Genomic DNA, 25,112 nt, shown 5'->3' on the forward strand with positions numbered 1-25,112 from the left:
CTGCCTGGGAGAGAGCAAAGTGCAACACGTATGAGAGAGCGTTTACGTGGTCTGCTGCTCCGCTATTGTAAGGTATTACTCGCCCAGTCCACCAATAGTGCGACGTGTTCTCCTTCCTTCATCTTTGTAGCTCTCACATATTTAACTGCAAACAGGTGAACTACACTATCAACATGTTATTTGTTAGCCGGCCAGTGTGGCCGAGCGGTTCTAGGCGCTTCAGTCTGGAACCGCGCGACTGCTCCGGTCGCAGGTTCGAATCCTGCCTCGGGCATGGATGTGCGTGATGTCCTTAGGTTAGTTAGGTTTCAGTAGTTCTAAGTTCTAGGGGACTGATGACCTCAGATGTTAAGTCCCATAGTGCTCAGAGCCATTTGAACCATTTTGTTATTTGTTGTAATCAGTATCGCTGTGTAGTACAATCTAGATGGTAAAGAAAATATAGCTTGGTTCTGCTACACCATCAATATACCGATCTTGGTGATAACCATGCCGTAGAAACACTTCGTCACCCCCAACGTAACATCACGCCACTAGCGTATAACAGTGGCAGTTTGCTGACAAAGAGCGCCCACAAGTTTCCACAAGTATGCCATAACCAACTGATGCCAGTCATCGATGATCTATCCCTGTGGAGCTAGCACTGCAGCTGTAAAACTACCGTAGGCTATCGTAGATTATCATAAGTAAGGGTGGATTACGGTAGTTCTCCTAGTAGTCTTGGTCAGTTAAGAAAGTAGCCGTGTTACATGTACGTTACGTGAGTTGCATACGAATCGGGCGTTACCTTGATTTCGATCCCTTTTTTTTTTGCGTATGCGATCTGTGTCTTACTAGGACGTTTTTGTAACCTATGTAAATGAGTGATGTAGTATGATGTGATTATATTAATGGGTTAGTGCCGTGTGCCGCCTTCGGCGCTTTGGCCTAGGTTGGCAGTGCACGAACTGTAATTCTAAATTGGACATTTTCGTATTCCGTATCAACAAAACTGTGACCTCTCTGACAGAGGAAACGGTTTACCTGCGCGAGCGCAACGCGGAACGGGGTGACAGCGACGGCTATACCCTGTTGATCATAAGAATAAACCTGAAGTAAACTTTACGCTGTGTATTCATCCATTCCATTGAGTCTCATTGGGTTTCGTTTCACGTGGAGCGGAAGCCCAGCTGTATACCGTACAGTCAAGTACGATCATAAGGATACGTTTTGTGCTGTGTTAAACGCACACAGACTGAGCGTTAATGCCAGGCAACAGCTTTACCGGCGCATTAGCCTTTCAGCACTGCCCAGCCAGCTGTTTCAACTAACCTGCAATTGGTCCAACTAATCTGCAATGATGTGAGCAGTTGCAGTTCAGACGTAAAAAGAGACGAGCGAAGAAAAAATACAGCTTCGCACGTCATTTAATTTTTAAAGAGAAAGAAATAGTATTCGGCAAAACTCCAGCACTACCGGATGCTTCTTAGGTGACCGGACGGAAAGCATAAAACGCTCTCGTTCTCACCTAACATAGTATTCTAATTACAAACAAGAATGATGAAAATACCTAACTTAAACACAGGATAATTTTTCTAAGCGAGCTGTGTGTGATTCAAAAGCATACCGCACAAGCATACTGCAGGGATTTCACGGCGTTGTTGAATAGTGAAGCCGCTGAAGGTATTAATTACAGTTAGTCGTCTGGTAATCTTATAGTTCCTTCCTTATCCCAATCCGAGAAACACATTTCGGGTCAGGAACTTTTATCTGCTACGTTGATAACGAATCGTTCAACAACAGAATCCACGAAGCCAAACGTGCCGCATTTCCTCCTCTTTTATGACGTGCCGTTCTATATCCCGCCAGCGTTCGGCACTGACATGTGAAAAAGTTGCGTGCGTTAGTTCCAGTAATTCTGGCAGTCTAACAGTCTTGTTATTTCTCGGGTCAAATCCCTTGACTTGACTCCAGATCAATGCAGCTGGGTTCATATAGTAATGGTAGAGTAGGAAATGTAAGAATGCAGCATTTCTATGGTGTGCTGCCGCGCGGGATTAGCCGAGCGGTCTCAGGCGCTGCAGTCATGGGCTGTGCGTCTGGTCCCGCGGAGGTTAGAGTCCTCCCTCGGGCAAGGGTGTGTGTGTTTGTCCTTAGGATAATTTAGGTTAAGTAGTGTGTAAACTTAGGGACTGATGAACTTAGCAGTTAAGTCCCATAAGATTTCACACACATTTGAACATTTTTTTAATGGTGTGCTCCATGCTCACGTTTGTACGACTTTTATCACTCGGGTTCCTGTGAGACTACATCTGTGGTATAAAACAATGGACGTAGTCCAAATAAAGAGTGTTTGGTTTTTCATTTTCGCCTAAAAATTAAATTATGTTTTCTTAATTTAACAAGCCTCTATTACCGATCTTTCATAGAACACAGATAATCAAGAACTTATATTTGGAATGAAAACAGGTTTTTCGCGTGCAATATCTAATTAGAAACATGCATAATTCATAAAAATAATGATGAATTTTACGAGGTGTAGGTATTTTAAATTGAACGAAAAAAGGAGATGACTAGGGCGAGATTTGAACCAGCGATCCAGAAACTGCAATAAGTTATCATCTTCTAGACTCCACTACACTTACAATGTGCATTGGTAAATCAATTGTATCAAATACAGTCCCTTGGAAAACTCCAAAGCTAATTTTTTCTGTAAATTTGTGAAAAATATTAAGAAGAAACTGTTTCACAGGACTTTTTAACCGTGTTCCACTACGGACCACGAAGCAGCCTAGGCCATTCTCATAATGCGTATTAACAGCGCGAGAATCAGAGCACAAAGGTACGGAGACTGTCACTGTACACGATTTTTGAAACAAATCTTCATGCTTAAAGCGTGATTAAGAAAAACGTTGACGGATGTTCATCATCATCATCATCATGTGTTCTGCCTAAAGGCAGGTTTTCACATGGTAGTTCCCCAGGCTGTCCGGTCTTCTGCCATCCTCTTCAGGTCTGCATAATTTCCTCTTCCCTTTATGTCGTCTATCACCTTGTATCTCCTTCTTCCTCTCAGTCTTCTCCCAGAAACCAATCCTTCCAAAGCATCTACTAGCAAGCACTCCCTTCTCAATGAATGTCCCAACCAGTTCTTTTCCTTTCTCTTACAACCTTCAGCAGACATCTTCTCTCACCAACCCTTTCCAGTACTCTTTCATTACTCACTCTTTCCATCCGGCTTATTCTCTCCATTCTCCTCCACATCCACATCTCAAATGCTTCTAACCTTTTTTCATCCTCTCGTCTCAGTGTCCATGTTTCTATCCCATGTAGTGCCACACTCCAGACAAAACATTTGCCAAGCCTTTTCCTTAGTCCTTTATCTAATTTGCCGCATAAGAGTTCCTCTTTCTGTTGAATGCCTCCTTCGCTATGGCAATTCGAGTTTTCACCTCCTGGTGACATCTCAAGTCTTCAGTTATTGTGCTTCCGAGATATTTAAATTCACTTACTTGGCTAATGGCAGATTGTCCTGTTTTAATATTGGACAGTCTGCGTCTTGTACTGATGACCATACTCTGTTTTTGCTGTGTTTATTTGCATCCCATATTCCAGACAAGCTTCATTCAGATCTTTGAGCATGTTATTCACTGTCCGCTCACTTTCTGCTACTAATACCATGTCATCAGCAAATCTTATACATTCTATTCTCTTTCCACCAATACATATTCCTCTTTTCCCATCTAAACTTTTCGCAATAATCTCTTCAAGGTATACGTTAAACAACAATGGGGAAAGGCAACAACCTTGCCTAACACCTCGTCCAATGCTGATTCCTTCTGACATTTCATTTCCAATCCTTATCCTTACTTTCTGGTGTAAATATAGATTCTGTATCAGTCGTCTCTCCTTCCAATCTACTCCTTTCCTCTTCAAGATATCCATCAGCTTGTTCCACTGAACTCTGCCAAAAGCGTTTTCTAAATCTATAAAAACAGCAAAGATTTCTCCTCCCTTTTCCATATATCTTTCCCCTTTAGTTCTTCGCAGGTCAATAGCATCTGTTGTTCCTTTTCCTCTACTAAATCCGAACTGCTCCTCTGCAATCCCTCTATCCAGCTTGCCATATAACCTTCTATTCAACACTCTCAGCAAGACTTTAGCTGCATGAGAAATTATACTGGTGGTCCGGTGCTCTTCACATTTTTTAGAATTTCTCTTTTTCTCTATTGGTATCATAACTGTTGCAGCGAAGTCCTCATGCCATTCCCCTTTAATACATTAGTATACCCCTTTAATAAATTAGTATATCTTAAAGTCAAATTTAACGTAACTTAGCAGCAATATATCTAATACATAAGTAGTAGAGTCCTGCATGACCGAGTAAGCGAGCACGAAATACGAGATGGGGCGCGCACACCCTAACTGGATAGGCTGCCCGCACTAGTTCTAGTGACCGAGCATAGAAACCGTGACCGAATACGTAGCACGCAACTTCAAACACATTACACGTGTCATTATCCGTGTGAGACTGCAGCCAGTACGGGCTTCTCATTTGTGGTGTCTCTCTCTCTCTGCAATCATGCAGTGCGAGGAAACCAGTGCAGTAAGACGTAAGATTGAAATCAATGTTTACACATTGAAGAGACGGGAAGGTCTAAAAAGCCAAGTACGGAGCATATTTTTGTTGGTTGTAGACGAAAACAGTGCGTCTACTGGGTACGTATCGTGCATAAACTGCTCCACATTATTTTGTTTCCAATCGCGAACCACTCTTTAAAAGAAACACAGTTGCAAGAAACCTCACAAAGATACAGCTCCTTCAGGAATACCGGCAGTAATAAAAAATAGTATTACAGCAAAGTGTGTTGCAATATGTGCTAAAGATATGAGACCTTTTAATGCTGTTTGCGGTGAAGGTTTCGGAGAACTAGGCCAAGAATTAATACATCTAGGTGCGCATTATGGAAAAGTTAACGTGGCAGATGTCATGCCACATCCCTCTACTATAAGCAGACATGTCAAAGAACAAGCTGATGCAATACGAAACAGTATAATGCCTTCTGTTATTGCGGAAGTTATTAATAAAACATGTGCTGCGACAGTTGATATGTTGACTGATTCGCATAATCAGGTGCACTATTTGACGCTTACATTTCATTACATTAACACAGATTGGTCTCTTGTGATCAATGTTTTATTTACAACAAAATTCCTGGACGTTAGGAAGACGGGAGTAAATATTATAAAAGAAAGTGCTCCATGAATTTAGCTGTGTAACGTACCCGTTCTTGGAAAAGTTACTTTTGTATTAAAAGAGAGAGAGAGAGAGAGAGAGGCGTTGTATTTGTACAGTAAAGTACAGTGCAGTGAGCCGGGGCGTGGCGAGGTGAGACGTCAGCGGTGACCGGTCATGCTCGGTTATCCGCGTGTCCGGAATCCGGACAACAGACATGGGGCGAGTACGTGACCGAGCCGAGTCGTGTGGGGCCGGACACGAGCTGTTCGGTCCCCACGTCAACAGGCGAGCCGTGACCGGTCAAACATGGAGCGTTGCAGCACTCTAATAAGTAGGACCTACTTCCAAGAGCGCAACAACACCAACCAGTGTACGTGTGCGACGGCTTCTGACCGATCAACACTTTTGTGCTCGTTTACATCACGGTTATTCTTATGATGAGCAGAGTACAGTTGGAATCAGTGCTACGAGTAAACAGGAAGTTGTCACTGACTGATGGAACGCCCCGACACGATAAACGGTGTGTTTATGCCTGAGCGGAAGGGACCACGGTCTGTCATTGTGTCTGCCTGGCACGAACGCAGTGTGCACTTATGGAATGCGAGTCACTCGGGCGCACAGAAATTGTGCGTCATCACTGTGAGCGACATTCAGTTTCTTCAGGTGCTGCGTACTGATTGTTTTCGCCACTTCATGATTTTCCATCTTTGCGATATACTGTTATTTTTCTCGCGTCACTGTTCGAATATATTTTTTGTACTACGTGGACTGTAAAGATACAACACTTTCTTAAAAAAGGCGTTTATTTGCTTTAAATTGTTCAGTGGTGACCGCCTTCTGTGTGTGGTATTATAGACTTTTCATTAAAACGTGTACAGTGTATGCTTGCTTATTTCTTAGTTCGTAACGCTCGCTTGTGGTTCAAATGGCTCTGAGCACTATGGGACTTAACATCTGAGGTCGTCAGTCCCGCTCGCTTGTACAGGGCACATGAGTCAGTGACACACTGTAGTCTTTGTTTCTAACGCTGACCTGTTTCATGCACACAATGAGATATTGTATTCTATTTGTCATTTGAAGGAACTCGAAAGCTGATGATATAAATATTGCATGTACTGGCGAAGCGCCTCGAACCTAAGCAAGCTACGCAAAAATGGAAGGACCCGTTCCAGATATTACTTCTATTCGACACTGAAGAGCCAAAGAAACTGGTCCACCTGCCTAATGTCATGTAGGCCACCGCGAGCACGCAGAAGTGCCGCAACACGACGTGGCATGGACTCCACTAATGTCTGAAGTAGTGCTGGAGGGAACTGACACCACGAATCCTGCAGGGCTGTCCATAAATATGTAGGAGTACGAGGTGGTGGAGATCTCTTCAGAACAGTATGTTACAAGCATCCCAGATATGCTCAATAATGTTCATATATGGGGGGGGGGGGGTGTTTGGTGGTCAGCGGAAGCGTTTAAACAGAGAAGAGAGTTCCTGGAGCCACTCTCTAGTAATCCTAGACTATGGGTGTCCCATTGTCCTGCTGGAATAGCCCAAGTCCGTCGGAGTGCATAATGGACCTTAATGGATGCAGGCGATCACACAGGATGCTTACGTACGTGTCATCTGTCAGAGAGTCATACGACGTTTCAGGGGTCCCTTATCACTCCAATTGCACACGCCTCACACTATCACAGAGCCTCCACCAGCTTGAACAGTACCCTGCTGACATGAAGGGTTCATCGATTCATGAGGTTGTCTCCATACACGTCCATCCGCTCAGTACAATTGGAAACGAGACTTGTCTGGCCAGGCAACATGTTTCCAGTCATCAACAGTCCAATGTCGGTGTCGACGAGCCCAGGCGAGGTGTAAAGCTTTGTGTCGTGCAATCATCAAGGGAACACGAGTGGGTCTTCGGCTCCGAAAGCCCATATCGATGATGTTTCGTTGTGTTAACCGGTTCCGCACGTAGAGCTCGGCGTCGTCGTCCGAGGTGAATCGTTTGCCCCTCAGAGCTTTTTCAAGGGGACCAAAAATGGCGCAATCACTGGGAGAGAGGTCCGGACTGCATGGTAGGTGGCCGAGAACCTCCCACTTGAATTTCTGCAGGAGTGCCGCGACTGTGTTTGCCATATGGGGCTTTGCATTGTCGTGGAGCTGAAAGACCCCACGGATGAGATTGCCTGGTCGTTTTGATTTGATCGTTTGGCGAAGGGTGGTCAAGGTTTGCGAGTAATGCTGGACATTCACTGTTGTCCCGTGCTGCAGGAAGTGAATCAGAAGGGGGCCATCTTGGTCAAAGAAGAACGGCAGCAAAGTGACAAACGATTCACCTCGTACGACGACGTGCAGCTGTACGTGCGGAACTGGTTAACATCGCAGCCCCGGGAATTTTATGAGACGGCCATTCGCCGCCTTGTATCACAGTGGGACAAGTGTCTCAACAGCCAGGGTCAGTGCTTCTAACATACAGGTACTGGTTTCTGTAATTATGCCTCCGGCTCGTTTCTTTTTGAACGTCCGTTATACATACTGCAGTCGTCAAATAGCGGCCCGCCGGCCGCCTGCAGCCCGGAACTACACTATGTGATCAAAAGTATCCGGACACCTGGCTGAAAATGACTTACAAGTTCGTGGCGCCCACCATCGGCAATGCTGGAATTCACTGTGGTGTTGGCCCACCCTTAGCCATGATGAAAGCATTCACTCTCGCATACATACGTTCAGTCAGGTGCCGGAAGGTTTCTTGGTGAATGGCAGCCCATTCTTCACGGAGTGCTGCACTGAGGAGACGTATCGATGTCCGTCGGTGAGGCCTGGTACTAATTCGGCTGTCCAAAAGATCCTAAAGGTGCTGCATAGGATTTAGGTCAGGACTCTGTGCAGGCCAGTCCATTACTGGGATGTTATTGACGTGTAACCGCTCCGCCACAGGCTACGCATTATGAACAGGTGCGCGATCGTGTTGAAAGACGCAATCGCCATCCCCGAATTGCTCTTCAACAGTGGGAAGCAAGAAGGCGCTTAAAATATCAATGTAGGCCTGTGCTGAGATAGTGCCAAAACAATAAGGGGTGCAAGCCCCCCTCCATGGAAAACACGACCAAACCATAACACCACCGCCTCCGAATTTTACTGCTGACACTACACACGCTGGCAGATGACGTTCACGGGGCATTCGCCATACCCACACCTTGCCATCGGATCGCCACGTTGTGTACCGTGATTCGTCACTCCACACAACGTTTTTCCACTGTTCACACAAGTGACACCCAATCACCTGACCACGTTCGAAGTCCGTGAGTTCCGCGGAGCGCCCCATTCTGCTGTCTCACGATGTCTAATGACTACTGTGGCACTGATATGGAGTACCTGGCAGCACAATGCACCTAATACGAAAAACGTATGTTTTTGGGATGTCTGGATACTTTTGATCACATAGTGTACATTGATGTTAAGTTGAATTGAAAAAAAAAACCTAGGTATGGTCGGAACCGTAGCTCCACCTACATATACCATCCAAAATGCAACGATAAGAATACAGTATTCTGTAAGTCCCTATTCCGAAGTATCTTGCAAATTACCGAGAATCATCTGAAAACAGTTTTGAAGGAGCTGAATACTACTGCTGTTACAGTAGAAGACAAAAGAGGGAAACACGGCAACAGACCGCAAAAAATTGCAACGGAAATTTGGGACATGGTCTGCTCTCACTGAGGCCAGTTTCCTTCCAAACCATCGCAAAGTCCGAAAGGAAATATTTTAACATCCATGACCTTACTGTTGCAAAATTATTCATATCGTTCAGAGATCATTTTTTCCATGAAACGAATACGGTATTTCATATGAAGTATAAAACTTTTCATAAGTTCTTCAGGGAGGATAGTTCGTATTCGTGATTTCTGCCACGAGTGTGAAGTTATACTGAGTGTCACTGCAAATGACCTTCGTAAAGATGTACATGATGAGCATAAACTAAAGGCTGAGGAGTACAATAAAGCCAAGGACAAGTATACGAGGTCGGCCAAACTTGAGAACAGAGATATCTTAGTGCTCGAGTTTGATTACGCACAGAACCTGCCTCTGCCTAAACTCAGCATTACTGCGCAACTCCGTAACAGGCTACTGTGGCTCTGTGTATTCGATGTTCACTGTCACAATGACCAGTCAGGTATATTTTATTGGTTTCTCAAAGGTTCAGCAAAAATAATTCAAATTCTGTTTGTTTCTTTTTGTGTGACATAAATATAAAACACCACGAGCCAAACAATATTAAGACCATTATACTTCTATTGGATTCGTGTGGAGGTCAAAATAAAAATATGAGTGTTGTAGAATGACTGTCATTAGCCAATGAATTATCGACTCCGCAGACATCAAAACAATACTCTCGTCACGCGATTACAATGCTAAAAGTTCAGAAAGCTGAGGGTGGTAGCAATCTGAAACGGACAGCAGTCGACACGAAGTGATGCCAACGATCAGTACTCGGATGCCGGCATCAACTTACGTCAGCTAGTCCATTGGGAACCCATAACACATTGATTTATGTAGGTTACAAATTAATAGTAAGCTTGACACATATGCGACAGAAGGTGCCAGCCCACAATGTCAGTATTGGTTCTTGAGAAAAAAGATTTGACGCCCACTGGTCTACAAGGCCTGAATCACAAGTCACGTGATAGGCCTAATCACTCGATCATTCGTCGTGGTAACGATCTCTCTCTCTCTCTCTCTTCCCCCCCCCCCCCCCCCCTAACAACACAACAAAAGCAAAGCTATCAACCTGAAGGCTGGTTTGGACGCTACAGACTATTACTAGGCATGGTCCTTTTGGAAGTAGTATTGCGTTGCCTTCCTCAGACCTACGAATTGACACACCGAACCAGGTACAGGGGGATTTATATAGTTAAAGCGGACTCCGAACAACAGGGCATCTTTGCATATTTTGACGGAGGAGATAGAGAAGATCCAAAGAAGAGAGGCGCGTTTCGTCACAGGGTTATTTGGTAACCGCGATAGCGTTACGGAGATGTTTAACAAACTCAAGTGGCAGACTCTGCAAGAGAGGCGCTCTGCATCGCGGTGTAGCTTGCTCGTCAGGTTTCGAGACGGTGCGTTTCTGGATGAGGTATCGAATATATTGCTTCCCCCCTACTTATACCTCCCGAGGAGATCACGAATGTAAAATTAGAGAGATTAGAGCGCGCACGGAGGCTTTCAGACAGTCGTTCTTCCCGCGAACCATACGCGACTGGAACAGGAAAGGGAGGTAATGACAGTGGCACGTAAAGTGCCCTCCGCCACACACCGTTGGGTGGCTTGCGGAGTATAAATGTAGATGTAGATGTAGATTTTACATTAGTCTAATACTGCCAGAAGAGATAAGTGAGACAAAAAATGCTAGGACCGACTGATGACTGAACTGCAAACTTTTGACCTGAATCCTGACAGCCACATAGCTCCCATACAACATTAGCTATGTTTAATTAATATGGTTATGAATGTATCACAGTTCTTATGAAAGGAAAGATTTTTACTCCTTTAAATAACATACAGTTATGGGAGAGACATTGATTTTAGTAACGTTCGGATGCATAGTATATTAAAATTCGCATCGCTACGAGCCCACGCAGAAACATAGTATTACTGCTCAAGTAGAAAAGTATATATTACTAAGTGGCCAACTATGGTACATTATTTTCTCTTCATGCTAATGAAATTGATAGAAGTCATAGGAAATCTATAGCTCTTACATAATTAAATTTTTTTGAGACATATGAGTCTCAACTTCATCTACGATAATGATACAAGCTGAAAAAATAAATTAATATTTGTGGCATGACCGGGACTTGAACCCTGGTCTTCTGCTTACTACGCAGATGTGTTAGGCATTATACCACCACATTGAAGCTTGTGTTAGGGAGGGCATTAGACTAGGGTAGTCCTTGGAGCTGTTTCACCCGTACTGCTACGGTGTTGTAATGACTAACACATCTGCGTAGTAAGCAGAAGACCTGGGTTCAGGTCCCGGCCACGGTAGAAATCTTAATTCATTTCTTCAGGTCCTATCATTACCACAGTCACAGCAAATGCTTTTCTTGTGTTTGTGTAGGACAGATTTAGAATTGCCCTTTTGATATGTCCTGGTAAAAAAACTGCCAAAAAGTAGGACGGTGCACTATAGTAGTTTCAAAACCCAAGACAAAGTTGGTGACTGGTCGATCTATGAGAGTTATATTCAGAAGAATGAATAGCATTTAATATAACATCGACCACATGGTCAATACAGAAACTTGGATTTGGAAAGAACGGGGAAGAAGATCAGCAGTGTATTTTCAAAGGAACCGTGTCGACGTTCTCTTCAAGTGATTTCAGGGAAACCACGGAAAGCCGGCCGGAGTGACCGTGCGGTTCTAGGCGCTACAGTCTGGAGCCGAGCGACCGCTTCGGTCGCAGGTTCGAATCCTGCCTCGGGCATGGATGTGTGTGATGTCCTTAGGATAGTTAGGTTTAAGTAGTTCTAAGTTCTAGGGGACTGATGACCACAGAAGTTAAGTCGCATAGTGCTCAGAGCCATTTGAACCATTTGAAAACCACGGAAAACCTAAATATGATTGTCGAACGGGGGTTGAACGGGCGTACTTCTGAAAGAGTCCAGTGCGTTAACGATTACTGCACTTCCCTAGCTAAAAAATGGTTATCTTAAAATAGGAAAAAAAAAAACTGTTTCATATAACAAGCGTGAAATGTGTGCTGAACGTCAATTATGGGTATGCAGCTTCTGAAGTTTTTCGTTCAATTATTCAGAAACTTTGTCGACTGCCCCATTTATGAAACATTTGAAGAGGACTTGACAGTGGTTGCGACAAGGGTACTCGTTCTGAGCGGAACGGCTTCAGCTAAATTAGTCGATTTCAGCCATTTCTCGTCTGGATAACGTAACAGGCGCAGAGACAGAATGCTAATTCACAAAAAGTAGTGGTGAGGGGGCGGAGAGGAGACGGCCCTCAAAGGATTACCTCCCACGACATTACACCCTGCGCTCTGCATTAATTAAGGTAATACGGCCGGCGGTAAATCCCGTTTCTTTAAAGGCTTTCAAAGTCACGCGGGCGCCGCAGCCCGACAAGCGAGGGTAGCGGCGGGGAATGCGGCGCGAGAGAGAAAGAGAAAGGGGCAGGGGGAGGGGGAGTGCGAGGGAGAAACATTTAAAAGAGCTCCTTCCGCCTGAGCGCGCCAGAGGTGCTCCAAACACTGCACGGCGAGGGCCCTCCTCAAAAGGGCCGGAAGCGCCGGAATCCACCCAACTCCAGTGCACAGCACGCCGCTAACCTCTGCATGCTGCTGCAGACCCGACAAGGCGCGTCGACTGCTCACACAGTCGTTCTACATCGACACTCGGCAAGCCACGGTACGGTCTGTGGCGGACAGTACTTAGTACAAGTAATATTACAAATAAGTCGTTAGGTACAGATGGAGTCCCACTTCGGTTTTTTAACCCCTTCGTGAGCCGTGGGAAACATGCTTCCCACTACAACGAACTTGCTCCTATAGTTTACTTCTTTTATCTAGGCGGCTCGCGCAAACCCGCCCAGACGCGGGAGATTGCTGCGTTGCCAGTTGTACGCGCCAAGAGAAGCAGCGCCATAGTATAGTTCGCAAACATGTTTAGGGGGCAGCGCGCAGTAAATGAAGTAAAGCCACTACGTCCGCATTTAACACTTTCGATGCTACAAAGACGTGCTCCCCGCATTCCGTGCTGTGCGCGATTTCGTCATCACTGCACTGCTCGCCTCTGCAGACACATGGTGTTCCGACTGCTTTGACACACTTATCATTCGATTTCACAAAAACTATTTCGGCCAAAAATTTGATTTTTACACATCTTCTGGACTGATACCTTTCCCCCCATCAATGACTTAATTTTGATTCGATGTTCAACGTAGTTATTATGCAGCATTAAATGTAGTAAACCATTGCACGAAATTCTGAAGACTTTGCAGAGGTAAAAGTCCATAGCGTATACTCTTCAAAATTTCGTTCAATGGTTTACTACATTTAATGCTGCACAATAACTGCGTTGAACATCGAAACAAAATTTCGTCATTTATGGGGGGAAGGTATCAGTCAAGAAGATATGGAAAATCAAATTTTTGGGCCAAATAGTTTTTGTGAAATAGAATGATAAGTGTGTCAAAGCAGTCGGAACACCATGTGTCTGCACAGGCGAGCAGTGCAGTGATGACAAAATCGCGCACAGCGTGGAATGCGGGGAGCACGTCTCTGTAGCAGCGAAAGGGTTAATGAAGAGACAAAGCACTAGAAATTTCAAAAAATTACATTCAAACGAATAAAATTCATGGAGTAAGACACTTCCTTCGCTTAGCAGCCCAACACCTTAACCATTGCGCTGATGCAGCTCGTCTGGCAATAAAACTCCTTGAAGACTCTAAAACGTCACGCAAAATCCTGACAAATACTGTTGGTATGACTATGAATTACTCACACTTCGTCGAAGTACAATAGGAAATAAACAATTACCGCTGTTCTTTATTGCGAAAAAGCGGTTCGTGAAATTAATACAAACACCTTTCCTTGCTATCGCCTGAATTAGGAAGCTTATTGCTTGTTTGGTTTAATTAACTAATATAATATGAAGCAATTGGTATAAAGAATGCTTTTCCAAACTTTCTACAAAAGAAAATCTGCTATCAAGACACTGCTTTTGTTCTATTACTTTATTTATGACTGAACGTTTCTAAAACTGAGGGACACTCGTCCGTGCTCTGCACTGCAGTCGAGCTCTGGCAACGTCGTTCTCTGTTCATTGGCTGACTGTGTTTTGTGACGTCAGATGCGCAGAACGAACCTAAACTCGGCCGCCGTCATAAATGACGTGCACTATAGTCCCGAGGGATTCACAGTTCCCACCCCTGTACGGTGCTACCATCTAGTGAACAGTATATGGTACTACTTCCAATCGGAAGTTCCCGCCGTCTTTGCTGCACCTTCGCGCAGAGGTATTGTATAGCTGAGTGTTGCTCTGTAGAGGAGCCTTTCAGTGCTGTTTGCATGACATTTTGTGATTTTTTCCTCAAAGCTATAGTATTTACCCAAATTTATGAAGGAAAACTTAAAATTTGGAACGAGGAGAATTCCAGTTTGAAACAAAAGGAGCCATTTCTGCAGTAAAATGGATCGATAACCGTCCAGTCACTTTCCTGTCCTCAATTCATGTCCCATGAGAAACAGCCACAGCGAAAAGGAAAAACAAGGATGGTACTAGTACAGAGATTTCTTGTCCTGAAGTTGTGGCAGAATACAACAAAATAATGGGTGGTGTCGATAAGTTTGATCAATTACGAGAAATGTATGCTATTGGCAGACGTTCTGTAAAATGGTGGCAGAGATATTTTATTTCCTGGTGGACGTTGCTGCAGTGAACAGTTTTGTGCTCTGGAAAATAAGTAAAAGAGAAAGTGGACAGCATGATCAGCTCACATACAGGATCTATCTAGCCAGACAATTGATCGCTGGCATCCCAAAAAAGGCGTGGACAAAAACCTGTCCTTCTGGCAAAAAGGGGTAAAGTACCTGAAGATTTTCGTCATGTGGGTGTAGGAGAGCATCAACCCATTTTAGGAGAAACCTACTGGACGTGCCGTCATTGTAGTACCACAGCTACGGAAAAGAGCACTCGCTGTGTTTCTACATGTTGTCAAATACCACTTCACATAGACCCATGTTTCAGAAAATTTCATGGCAAGTAATTGTGAACAATCATTGTAACAAGAGATGTAAATTTATCAAATAAATATGAAATATATTGAAAACATTGTTTTTGTCATTTAACTCTAAGGAAGGGCAGTGGGAAGAATACTTCCCACCTTGTTGTGTGACCTCACTTTCACAGTTAGAGCAAATTTGATATTCTGTATGATAAATACACCTATCTGTTAACTACTATCTGCTCTCCATTCATTAAAAAAAACTGCTCAATAATTTTGTCCACGAAAGGGTTAAAGAGAACTATACGGCATTGGCCGCTTACTTAGTTCGGATTCATTGCGAATCTCTCGCCCGAGCAAAGGTCAAGTGACTGGAAAGATGCAGAACTGACTCAGGCCAAAAGAACGGACCTGCTAAATTACAGACCAATAACCTTCACATCGGTTTGCTGTCGAATTCTTGGACATATTGTCAGTTTGAATAAATAAACTTCCTTGAGACGGAGGAACTTCTGTCCACAAATCAGTACAGTTTTAGAAAGCACCTCTCGCGCGAAACTCAGCTTGCTATTTTGTCGTACGATATCGTGTGAATTATGGGTGAAGGGCAACAGGCAGATTCAATATTCCCAGATTTCCGAAAAGCGTTGGACACTGTGTCTACTGCAGGCTGTTAAAAATGGTACGAGCATACGGAACAGGTTCCCAGATGAGTGGCTCGAAGACTTCTTTAGTGGTAGAACTCATTAACTTTTTCTCGACGGCGAGTATTCATCGGAGACACGAGTATCGTTGTGTGTCCCAGATAAGTTTGACAGGACCGCTGTTATTTTCTGTATTCATAAATGATCCGGCGGACTACGAGTTGAGTAACTGTAAGAGGATACACGATCACTTAGGCAAAATTCCTAGTTGGTGTGATGAACGGCAGCTGCCTCTAAATACAGAAAACTTTTAATCAGTGCAGATGAGTATGAAAAACAAACTGGTAATGTTCGAATACAGCATTACTAGTGCGCAGAGTTTCTTTTATTAAATATCTACGCGTAACACTGCAAAAGTGATACGAAATGGAACGAGCATGTAAGGACTGCAGTAGGGAAGACTAATACTCGACTTTCGTTAACTGGGAAAATTTTAGGAAAGTGTGGTTCATCTGTAAAGTAGACTTCATATACGACAGTAGTACGACCCATTCTTGAGTACGGCTAGAGTGCTTGGGATCCGCGCCAGGTCGGATTAAGGGAAGAAATCGAAGCATTTCACAGGAAGGTTGCTAGATTTGTTATCGGCAGGTTCCTACAACATGTAAGTGTTACGTAGATGCTTCGGGAATTCAAATGGGAATCCCTGGATGGTAGAAGATTTCCTTCCGAGGAACACTATTGAGAAAATTTAGAGAACTGGCATTTGAAGATGACTGCAGAACGATTCTACTGCCGCCAGTGTACTCTTCGCGTGAGGACCACGAAGATGAGATGCGAGAAATTAGGACTCGTGTGGGGGCACATAGGTGGTAGTTTTTCTGTCGCTGTTTGGGAGTGCATCAAACGAAATGACTAGTAATTGTACAGGGTACCCAACGCCACGCATCATACAGTGGCTTGCAGAGTATGTGTGTAGATGGAGTGTTTTTCGTACCATTTCATCCCCGAAATGAGGCGCATAAATAGCTGTCAATATACCTCAATAAACGGTCCAATTTCACTTGTTCTTCTTTGAATTAACAGAACAGGGTTTCGTGGCAACAATATCCTCTTTCTTCCAAGGGTTCCCATTTAAGTCTTCTGATGGTTTACTGCTGAGACTCCCGTCGATGGCCAGTGTTATTGCTCAGTATTCCGGGTTGAGCAATAATAATGAACGTCCATCGCTTTGGTAAAGAGGCTGTGCAATAATATGAAGCTAATCTGTAATGTCAACTCTGCAGCTGCTTCTTGATCGCCCATCATTTCAGACTCATTAAATTCTGCACATTTTTATTGAACAGTCTAGGGAGAACATCAATAATGCTGTACAATATCATTGAACGATACCGACCTGGTACGATCCAACCAGTGCTTCTCTTAAATTCGTTCCATGCCTGTTATAATCTCTACTCGGTAAGTACTCGGAACACTCGAACAATAAACTGGAATTCGTCACACTATCGCGTCTATCCGATTTTCTTTGCAGATGTATTAAACCCTTCCCAGAAATGCAGATTTTCCATTCTCTTTCCTGACAACGATCTTACTTCTTCGGCCCATTTCATATCGCTTCCTACTATCCCTCAATATTTAAACGGTAAGACGGCAATATTTAAACTGTAAGACGGGTTCCAAGTGTTGGCCATTAGCCTTGCAATGTGGGACCACAACTTCTATAATTTTTTAAAATGACAGCATCTTTGCTTTTACCGGTTCAAATGGCTCTCAGCACTATGGGACTTAACATCTTAGGTCATCAGTCCCCTAGAACTTAGAACTACTTAAACCTAACTAACCTAAGGACATCACACACACCCATGCCCGAGGCAGGATTCGAACCTGCGACCGTAGCAGTAGCGCGTTCCGGACTGAAGCCCCTAGAACCGTTCGGCCACAGCGGCCGACTTTTACCTGTTCCTGTTTTCATTTTACTACAGCAAATTCGGCATATGCGCCATTTTCAAGCTTCTACAGAGCAGAATACAACATACGGAGAACAATGTAAGTATATCAATCATAACAAACTGTAAAATTGGTTGTAACTACTGTTAATCAAATATTATATTAATTCTGGAAATATTATATTGTTCTCAATACGCTATATTATGTTTTGCAGATGCTTGATAATGGCACAAATGCCGAAACTGCAGCAGTAAAAAGAAAATAAAACAGTAACAGCTAAAAGCAATTATGACGTCATTTAAAAAATCTTTTTGTCTTTGTTAGGGAAAGTGGGAGTTAGTGAAGTTCGGTGGCAGGAGGAACAAGACTTCTGGTCAGGTGACTACAGAGTTATAAACACAAAGTCAAATAGGGGTAATTCAGGAGTAGGTTTAATAATGAATAGGAAAATAGGAATGCGGGTAAGCTACTACAAACAGCATAGTGAACGCATTATTGTGGCCAAGATAGATACGAAGCCCACACCTACTAGAGTAGTACAAGTTTATATGCCAACTAGCTCTGCAGATGATGAAGAAATTGAAGAAATGTATGATGAAATAAAAGAAATTATTCAGATAGTGAAGGGAGACGAAAATTTAATACTCATGGGTGACTGGAATTCGAGTGTAGGAAAAGGGAGAGAAGGAAACGTAGTAGGTGAATATGGATTGGGGCTAAGAAATGAAAGAGGAAGCCGCCTGGTAGAATTTTGCACAGAGCACAACTTAATCATAGCTAACACTTGGTTTAAGAATCATGATAGGAGGTTGTATACATGGAAGAACCCTGGAGATACTAGGAGGTATCAGATAGATTATATAATGGTAAGACAGAGATTTAGGAACCAGGTTTTAAATTGTAAGACATTTCCAGGGGCAGGTGTGGGCTCTGACCACAATCTATTGGTTATGACCTGTAGATTAAAACTGAAGAAACTGCAAAAAGGTGGGAATTTAAGGAGATGGGACGTGGATAAACTGAAAGAACCAGAGGTTGTACAGAGTTTCAGGGAGAGCATAATGGAACAATTGACAGGAATGGGGGAAAGAAATACAGTAGAAGAGGAATGGGTAGCTTTGAGGGATGAAGTAGTGAAGGCAGCAGAGGATGAAGTAGGCAAAAAGACGAGGGCTAGTAGAAATCCTTGGGTAACAGAAGAAATATTGAATTTAATTGATGAAAGGAGACAATATAAAAATGCAGTAAATGAAGCAGGCAAAAAGGAATACAAACGTCTCAAAAATGAGATCGACAGGAAGTGCAAAATGGCTAAGCAGGGTTGGCTAGAAGACAAATGTAAGGATGTAGAGGCTTATCTCATTAGGGGTAAGATAGATACTGCCTACAGGAAAATTAAAGAGACCTTTGGAGATAAGAGAATCACTTGTATGAACATCAAGAGCTCAGATGGAAACCCAGTTCTAGGCAAAGAAGGGAAAGCAGGAAGGTGGAAGGAGTATATAGAGGGTCTATACAAGGGCGATGTACTTGAGGACAATATTATGGAAATGGAAGAGGATGTAGATGAAGATGAAATGGGAGATACGATACTGCGTGAAGAGTTTGACAGAGCACTGAAAGACCTGAGTTGAAACAAGGCCCCCGGAGTAGACAACATTCCATTGGAACTACTGACGGCCTTGGGAGAGCCAGTCCTGACAAAACTCTACCATCTGGTGAGCAAAATGTATGAAACAGGTGAAATACCCTCAGACTTCAAGAAGAATATAATAATTCCAATCCCAAAGAAAGCAGGTGTTGATAGATGTGAAAATTACCGAACAATCAGTTTAATAAGCCACAGCTGCAAAATACTAACACGAATTCTTTACAGACGAATGGAAAAACTGGTAGAAGTCGACCTCGGGGAAGATCAGTTTGGATTCCGTAGAAATACTGGAACACGTGAGGCAATACTGACCTTACGACTTATCTTAGAAGAAAGATTAAGGAAAGGCAAACCTACGTTTCTAGCATTTGTAGACTTAGAGAAAGCTTTTGACAATGTTCACTGGAATACTCTCTTTCAAATTCTAAAGGTGGCAGGGGTAAAATACAGAAGCGAAAGGCTATTTACAATTTGTACAGAAACCAGATGGCAGTTATAAGAGTCGAGGGACATGAAAGGGAAGCAGCGGTTGGGAAGGGAGTAAGACAGGGTTGTAGCCTCTCCCCGATATTATTCAATCTGTATATTGAGCAAGCAGTAAAGGAAACAAAAGAAAAATTCGGAGTAGGTATTAAAATCCATGGAGAAGAAATAAAAACTTTGAGGTTCGCTGATGACATTGTAATTCTGTCAGAGACAGCAAAGGACTTGGAAGAGCAGTTGAACGGAATGGATGGTGTCTTGAAGGGAGGATATAAGATGAACATCAACAAAAGCAAAACGAGGATAATGGAATGTAGTCGAATTAAGTCGGGTGATGTTGAGGGTATTAGATTAGGAAATGAGACACTTAAAGTAGTAAAGGAGTTTTGCTATTTGGGGAGCAAAATAACTGATGATGGTCGAAGTAGAGAGGATATAAAATGTAGACTGGCAATGGCAAGGAAAGCATTTCTGAAGAAGAGAAATTTGTTAACATCAAGTATAGATTTAAGTGTCAGGAAGTCATTTCTGAAAGTATTTGTATGGAGTGTAGCCATGTATGGAAGTGAAACATGGACGGTAAATAGTTTGGACAAGAAGAGAATAGAAGCTTTCGAAATGTGGTGCTACAGAAGAATGCTGAAGATTAGATGGGTAGATCACATAACTAATGAGGAAGTATTGAATAGGATTGGGGAGAAGAGAAGTTTGTGGCACAACTTGACGAGAAGAAGGGATCGGTTAGTAGGACATGTTCTGAGGCATCATGGGATCACCAGTTTAGTATTGGAGGGCTGCGTGGAGGGTAAAAATCGGAGGGGGAGACCAAGTGACGAATACACTAAACAGATTCAGAAGGATGTAGGTTGCAGTAGGTACTGGGAGATGAAGAAGCTTGCACAGGATAGAGTAGCATGGAGAGCTGCATCAAACCAGTCTCAGGACTGAAGACCACAACAACAACAACAACACGGAAATTATCTGTCATTCTCCGAACAGCAACAGATTCCCAGCCGGTGATATCGGCGGACCCAAACTGGCATATACTATTGTCAAATTACATTTGTAATTTCTAGTTCTTAATCTAGATGATGTATATTAAAATGAGAGGAGAGGGGGGCCTCTTATTCTTAGTACAAATGGTCAGTCCTTCCTATACTGTTTACAGCAATGTATCCATATTAGAGAATTTATTTAAATGATTCTACATTATACCTTATTTTTCGGGATATTTTCAAATGTTCAGCTGTCACGAGTTTTGTGCTCTGCTTGCTGGTCCTCGATTGCGGAACTCCGCCCCGTCTTCGGCCTCCCTCTGCACGCAGCTATACTTACATCCCTTAAGAAGGTCGAGTAACTGAAACCTCTTTCGTCATTGCCTTCGCTTCCCCTCCACGGATCTGTTTCACAGTTCCTAAAATTTCATGAGCACACAGCCGTGAGGTTTCTATCTCATGCTGCGAAAACAACATAATGAATTATAAAGAAAAGACGGAAGAGAAAACCTAGGTGAGTAGCAACAGCAATTTAAAAGAATACACATTCTAGACAGAGATTTATCAAGGTGCGAAAGAGTTAGAGAAAGCTTTTGTCTCCGACAACTATGAAAATGTAGTGCGAGTGTACTGAAGAAAAACAGAGGGGACTGGAAAGACAGAGCGCTCACAAATTCACTGAACCCGAACCGAAAGGACACCAACTGAAAATTAAGGAAAGATGTTGTCTACTACCTACATGTTTTAAGATATATTTAGACGATATGAGTGAGGGTTATTTATTATGGATTATGGGATGAAATCGGTGGCCTACGTCACATACCGTAAGGTGGGTTTCGGTGTACAGATGCAGATCAGCCGATATTCCTCATCTAGCCACGGCTCGTAAGAGATCCAATAAATGGCAAAAGACATACAAACTACCGTAAAATACCAATGATTCAAAATAAAAGTAAACAACCGAAAATCATAATTACTGGAGGAGACGAAATAGTAAAAATAATGCTGACTAGAGACAAACTGACATGTTTTCAAGACTTTTAAGTACGCAAAAAGTGGAATAGAAAACAGAACGTGCAGTGCAGGCTTTAAATGGTGAACACCAGTGGGAAAACTCTCTAAGAAGAGGAAGGTTTTCTGCGGCGGTATGAAAACGAGATTAGGGAAAAGTTTAATGAAGTTTACTGTCTGGAGTATGCTACCGTGCGGTGAAGAAACTTTGATGACAAGGCGGCATCTCAAATATGAATTTCGCGGAGAGTCGGAAATGATTTAAATGGATGGACATAGTGACAAACGAAGAGGTCCCATGTAGAGTGCGAAATGAAACGAAACTTGATGGATGAAACTGAAAGTGGGAGAAAAAATTCGACTAGGCAAGCTTGACAGAATTTTAGAAACAAGGCGTTCAGAAGCTATACAGAAACGAAAAGACCGGACAGCCGGTGAAGATTCATAAGAGTCATACTAAGAGTGTAACAGCTTGTCTTCTCCAGCTCTGCCACCCACACACACATGCGATTTGGCGCTGGTAAAAAGCAAACACTCACTGAAGTTTTCGTGACTGCAATAAACACGTCATTGCTGTAAAAAGAGTTTATACACCAGCCTTTTCCCCACAACTTCGCTCGTGTACGTATTCGACACACATATTGCATATATCCCCCTCGCCCCCCCCCCCCCCCCACCGTCTCTGCCCATTTCTTCGTCACCTTCTGCTTCGCCCATCTCCGCACATGCGCTCCTGAGTCCTCTCTCTGTCCATCTCGTCCCCCCACCCCCCTTTCTATCTGGCCATCTCCTCCCCACCCTTCTCTCAGAACGTCTTTTCCTGACCCCCTCTTCACATCCACTTTCTCCTACCCACTCATCCCTATCACCTCGCCTCTGCCTCTCCACCCCTTCCCCCCCCCCCTCTCTCTCTCTCTCTCCATCTGCTCCTGCACCCTCCTTTTCTCTCCATCCATCCCTACCTGTCCCTTCTCTGTCCATTCCCTCCACTAGCCATCTCAACGTGGCCCACTAGCCATCTCAACGTGGCCCCAACTATGCTCACCCGCATGTGTATCTCCTGCAAAACAGATCGATAAAGCAAGCTGATACCACTCCCCCACAACACACCTGCTGTTCAGAGCAGTATCTCTGCCTGTATCTCCGCTCCTATTGGAGCTAGGAGATTATAAATCCCACAATGCTGATTGAAGAAGTATGCTGGTTTCGTGCCAAATGTGACTGACAACGAATTAGGGATTTAGGAGGAGATCCGAAACATACATACAGACACATATACATACTTACAGTCTATTTTATATGCTTCACGGTAAATGATAACAGCCAAACAGTTGCAGAATAAAGATTTATTGAAATCCTTGACCACGGTTTCGGTATATCTAAATATACCTTCATCAGAAGCAAAAATACACCTGAACAGGAAAACACCTTCATTAGCAAAAGCCGGCCGGAGTGGCCGTGCTGTTCTAGGCGCTACAGTCTGGAGCCGAGCGACCGCTACGGTCGCAGGTTCGAATCCTGCCTCGGGCATGGATGTGTATGATGTCCTTAGGTTAGTTACGTTTAATTAGTTCTAAGTTCTAGGTGACTGATGACCTCAGAAGTTAAGTCTCATAGTGCTCAGAGCCATTTGAACCATTAGCAAATAACCTAGGAACATAACTGAGATAGAACAAAAAAACACTTATAGCTTTAAGTAACCATGAAAAATACCAAAGTATTACAAGCACAAAAACCGTGAAGATTTTCAACAGTTGCTGCTTCAGCCATGTTTAAAATTTTGAAATATGTACCTGCCCAAGTATCAAAGACTGTTTCGAAATATATGGACATCTCATCTTGAAAACAGGCACGGCTATTGACTTCACCTAACAGTGTGATAGACGCCATTTGACACCGAATTACGTGAAGGCATGTATCAGTGTGTAACAGTGCAACAAGGTTCCGCCTACTAAAGCAAAATTGGCACAACAAATTATGAGTGACAGAATCAGTGACCTTTATAAGAAGAAGGATAAACTAAATGAAGAAGCTTACTCTTTGTAACTCTTGATAACTAGAACTTTTAAAGATTATTTTAACTTTCATGTGGATAGTATTTGGCATGATGTTATTGAGTGCACAAAGAACTGTTTATAGTGAACACAAATTTTTTGATAGAGTACTAAATAAAACTTCCATTTAGGCTTTACTCCCCAAGAAAATTCCATGCTAGCAAGAGGTTTTAAGTACAATTTTATGCCTAGTCTTAATGACCCTAAAGCGGGGGATAATTTTATTGTTGACCTTAAAGTTGGTCTTGAGTCTGTAAAAACAGAAAAATCCCAACAAATTAGGATTGCTCATGAATGTAGGGCAATTTTAGAAAGAGAGGTCAGTTCTGTAAAAAATAATGACTTACGACAGAGGGAGGCGAGCGTTATCACTAGCATTAAACGTAAATTAAAAAATTGTGAGGCTCTTATCACGAAATCCGATAAAGGAAATTCGCTCGTTGTAGCCCATAAAAGGGAATATATTGCTTAAACTTTGGCTTTTTTCGAGGAAAATAGGATCTCTGAAATCGAGCAGGATCCAACCCCTACATTGCAAAATTAGTGATATTTTAGACAAAACTAAACATGTTTATGAAAGAGTTTCAAAAGAAAACTTTAATTAACACAAACCCCAGAGCACCTACCCTTAGAAGTCAATTTAAGGTCGTCCGATCTTCAATGGAATAAAGAGTCCATATCATTAATTAGCGAGATTCTTACACACTAAAATTTAAGAAGCCTTCGTGTTTGAAAATAATTATTCCGTTAAAAATAGTGCTGAGTTGATAAACAAGTTATAAGCGGTAGATTGCACTTCCTCCTCCCGCTTTCGTTCTACGTTGTAAGTTTATACACTAATGTTCCGATAGATATCACTCTTAAAATTATTGAAAATAACATTCGACAACATAAAACTTTAAGTGAGTTGCATCTGTCAGAACTTATGTCACTATAGCAGGTTGTACTCGATTATAATTACTTTCAGTTTAATGGCAAAATGTATGAGCAATCATTCGGCTTAGCCATGGGTTGCCCGTTAGCTGGTATCTTGGCTGACATCTTTGTAAAAGCTTTAGAAGGGAATTTTTTCGCAAATAATCCTGTGTTGGGTAGTATGATTTCTCGCTATGCTCGTTACGTTGATGATATAATATTTCAAAGGAGTGACCAAGATCTGCAACTTATGTTTCATGTTTTTAACAAAATGAATTTCACAAAAGAGATGCAAAACAATGAGAGAGAACTCAATTTTCTTGATCTGAAGCTTAAGTTACTTGACAGCACAATTAGCTTCGACATTTTTCGCAAAAATACTTTTTATGATTATATTATCCCAGCACATTCTTGTCATCCACAAACTCGCAAAATTGCTTTCTTTCACTCTGCAGTTCATCGTGCCGT

The sequence above is a fragment of the Schistocerca cancellata genome, chromosome 8 (genome assembly GCF_023864275.1).
Source record: "Schistocerca cancellata isolate TAMUIC-IGC-003103 chromosome 8, iqSchCanc2.1, whole genome shotgun sequence".
NCBI classification, from domain to species: domain Eukaryota; kingdom Metazoa; phylum Arthropoda; class Insecta; order Orthoptera; family Acrididae; genus Schistocerca; species Schistocerca cancellata.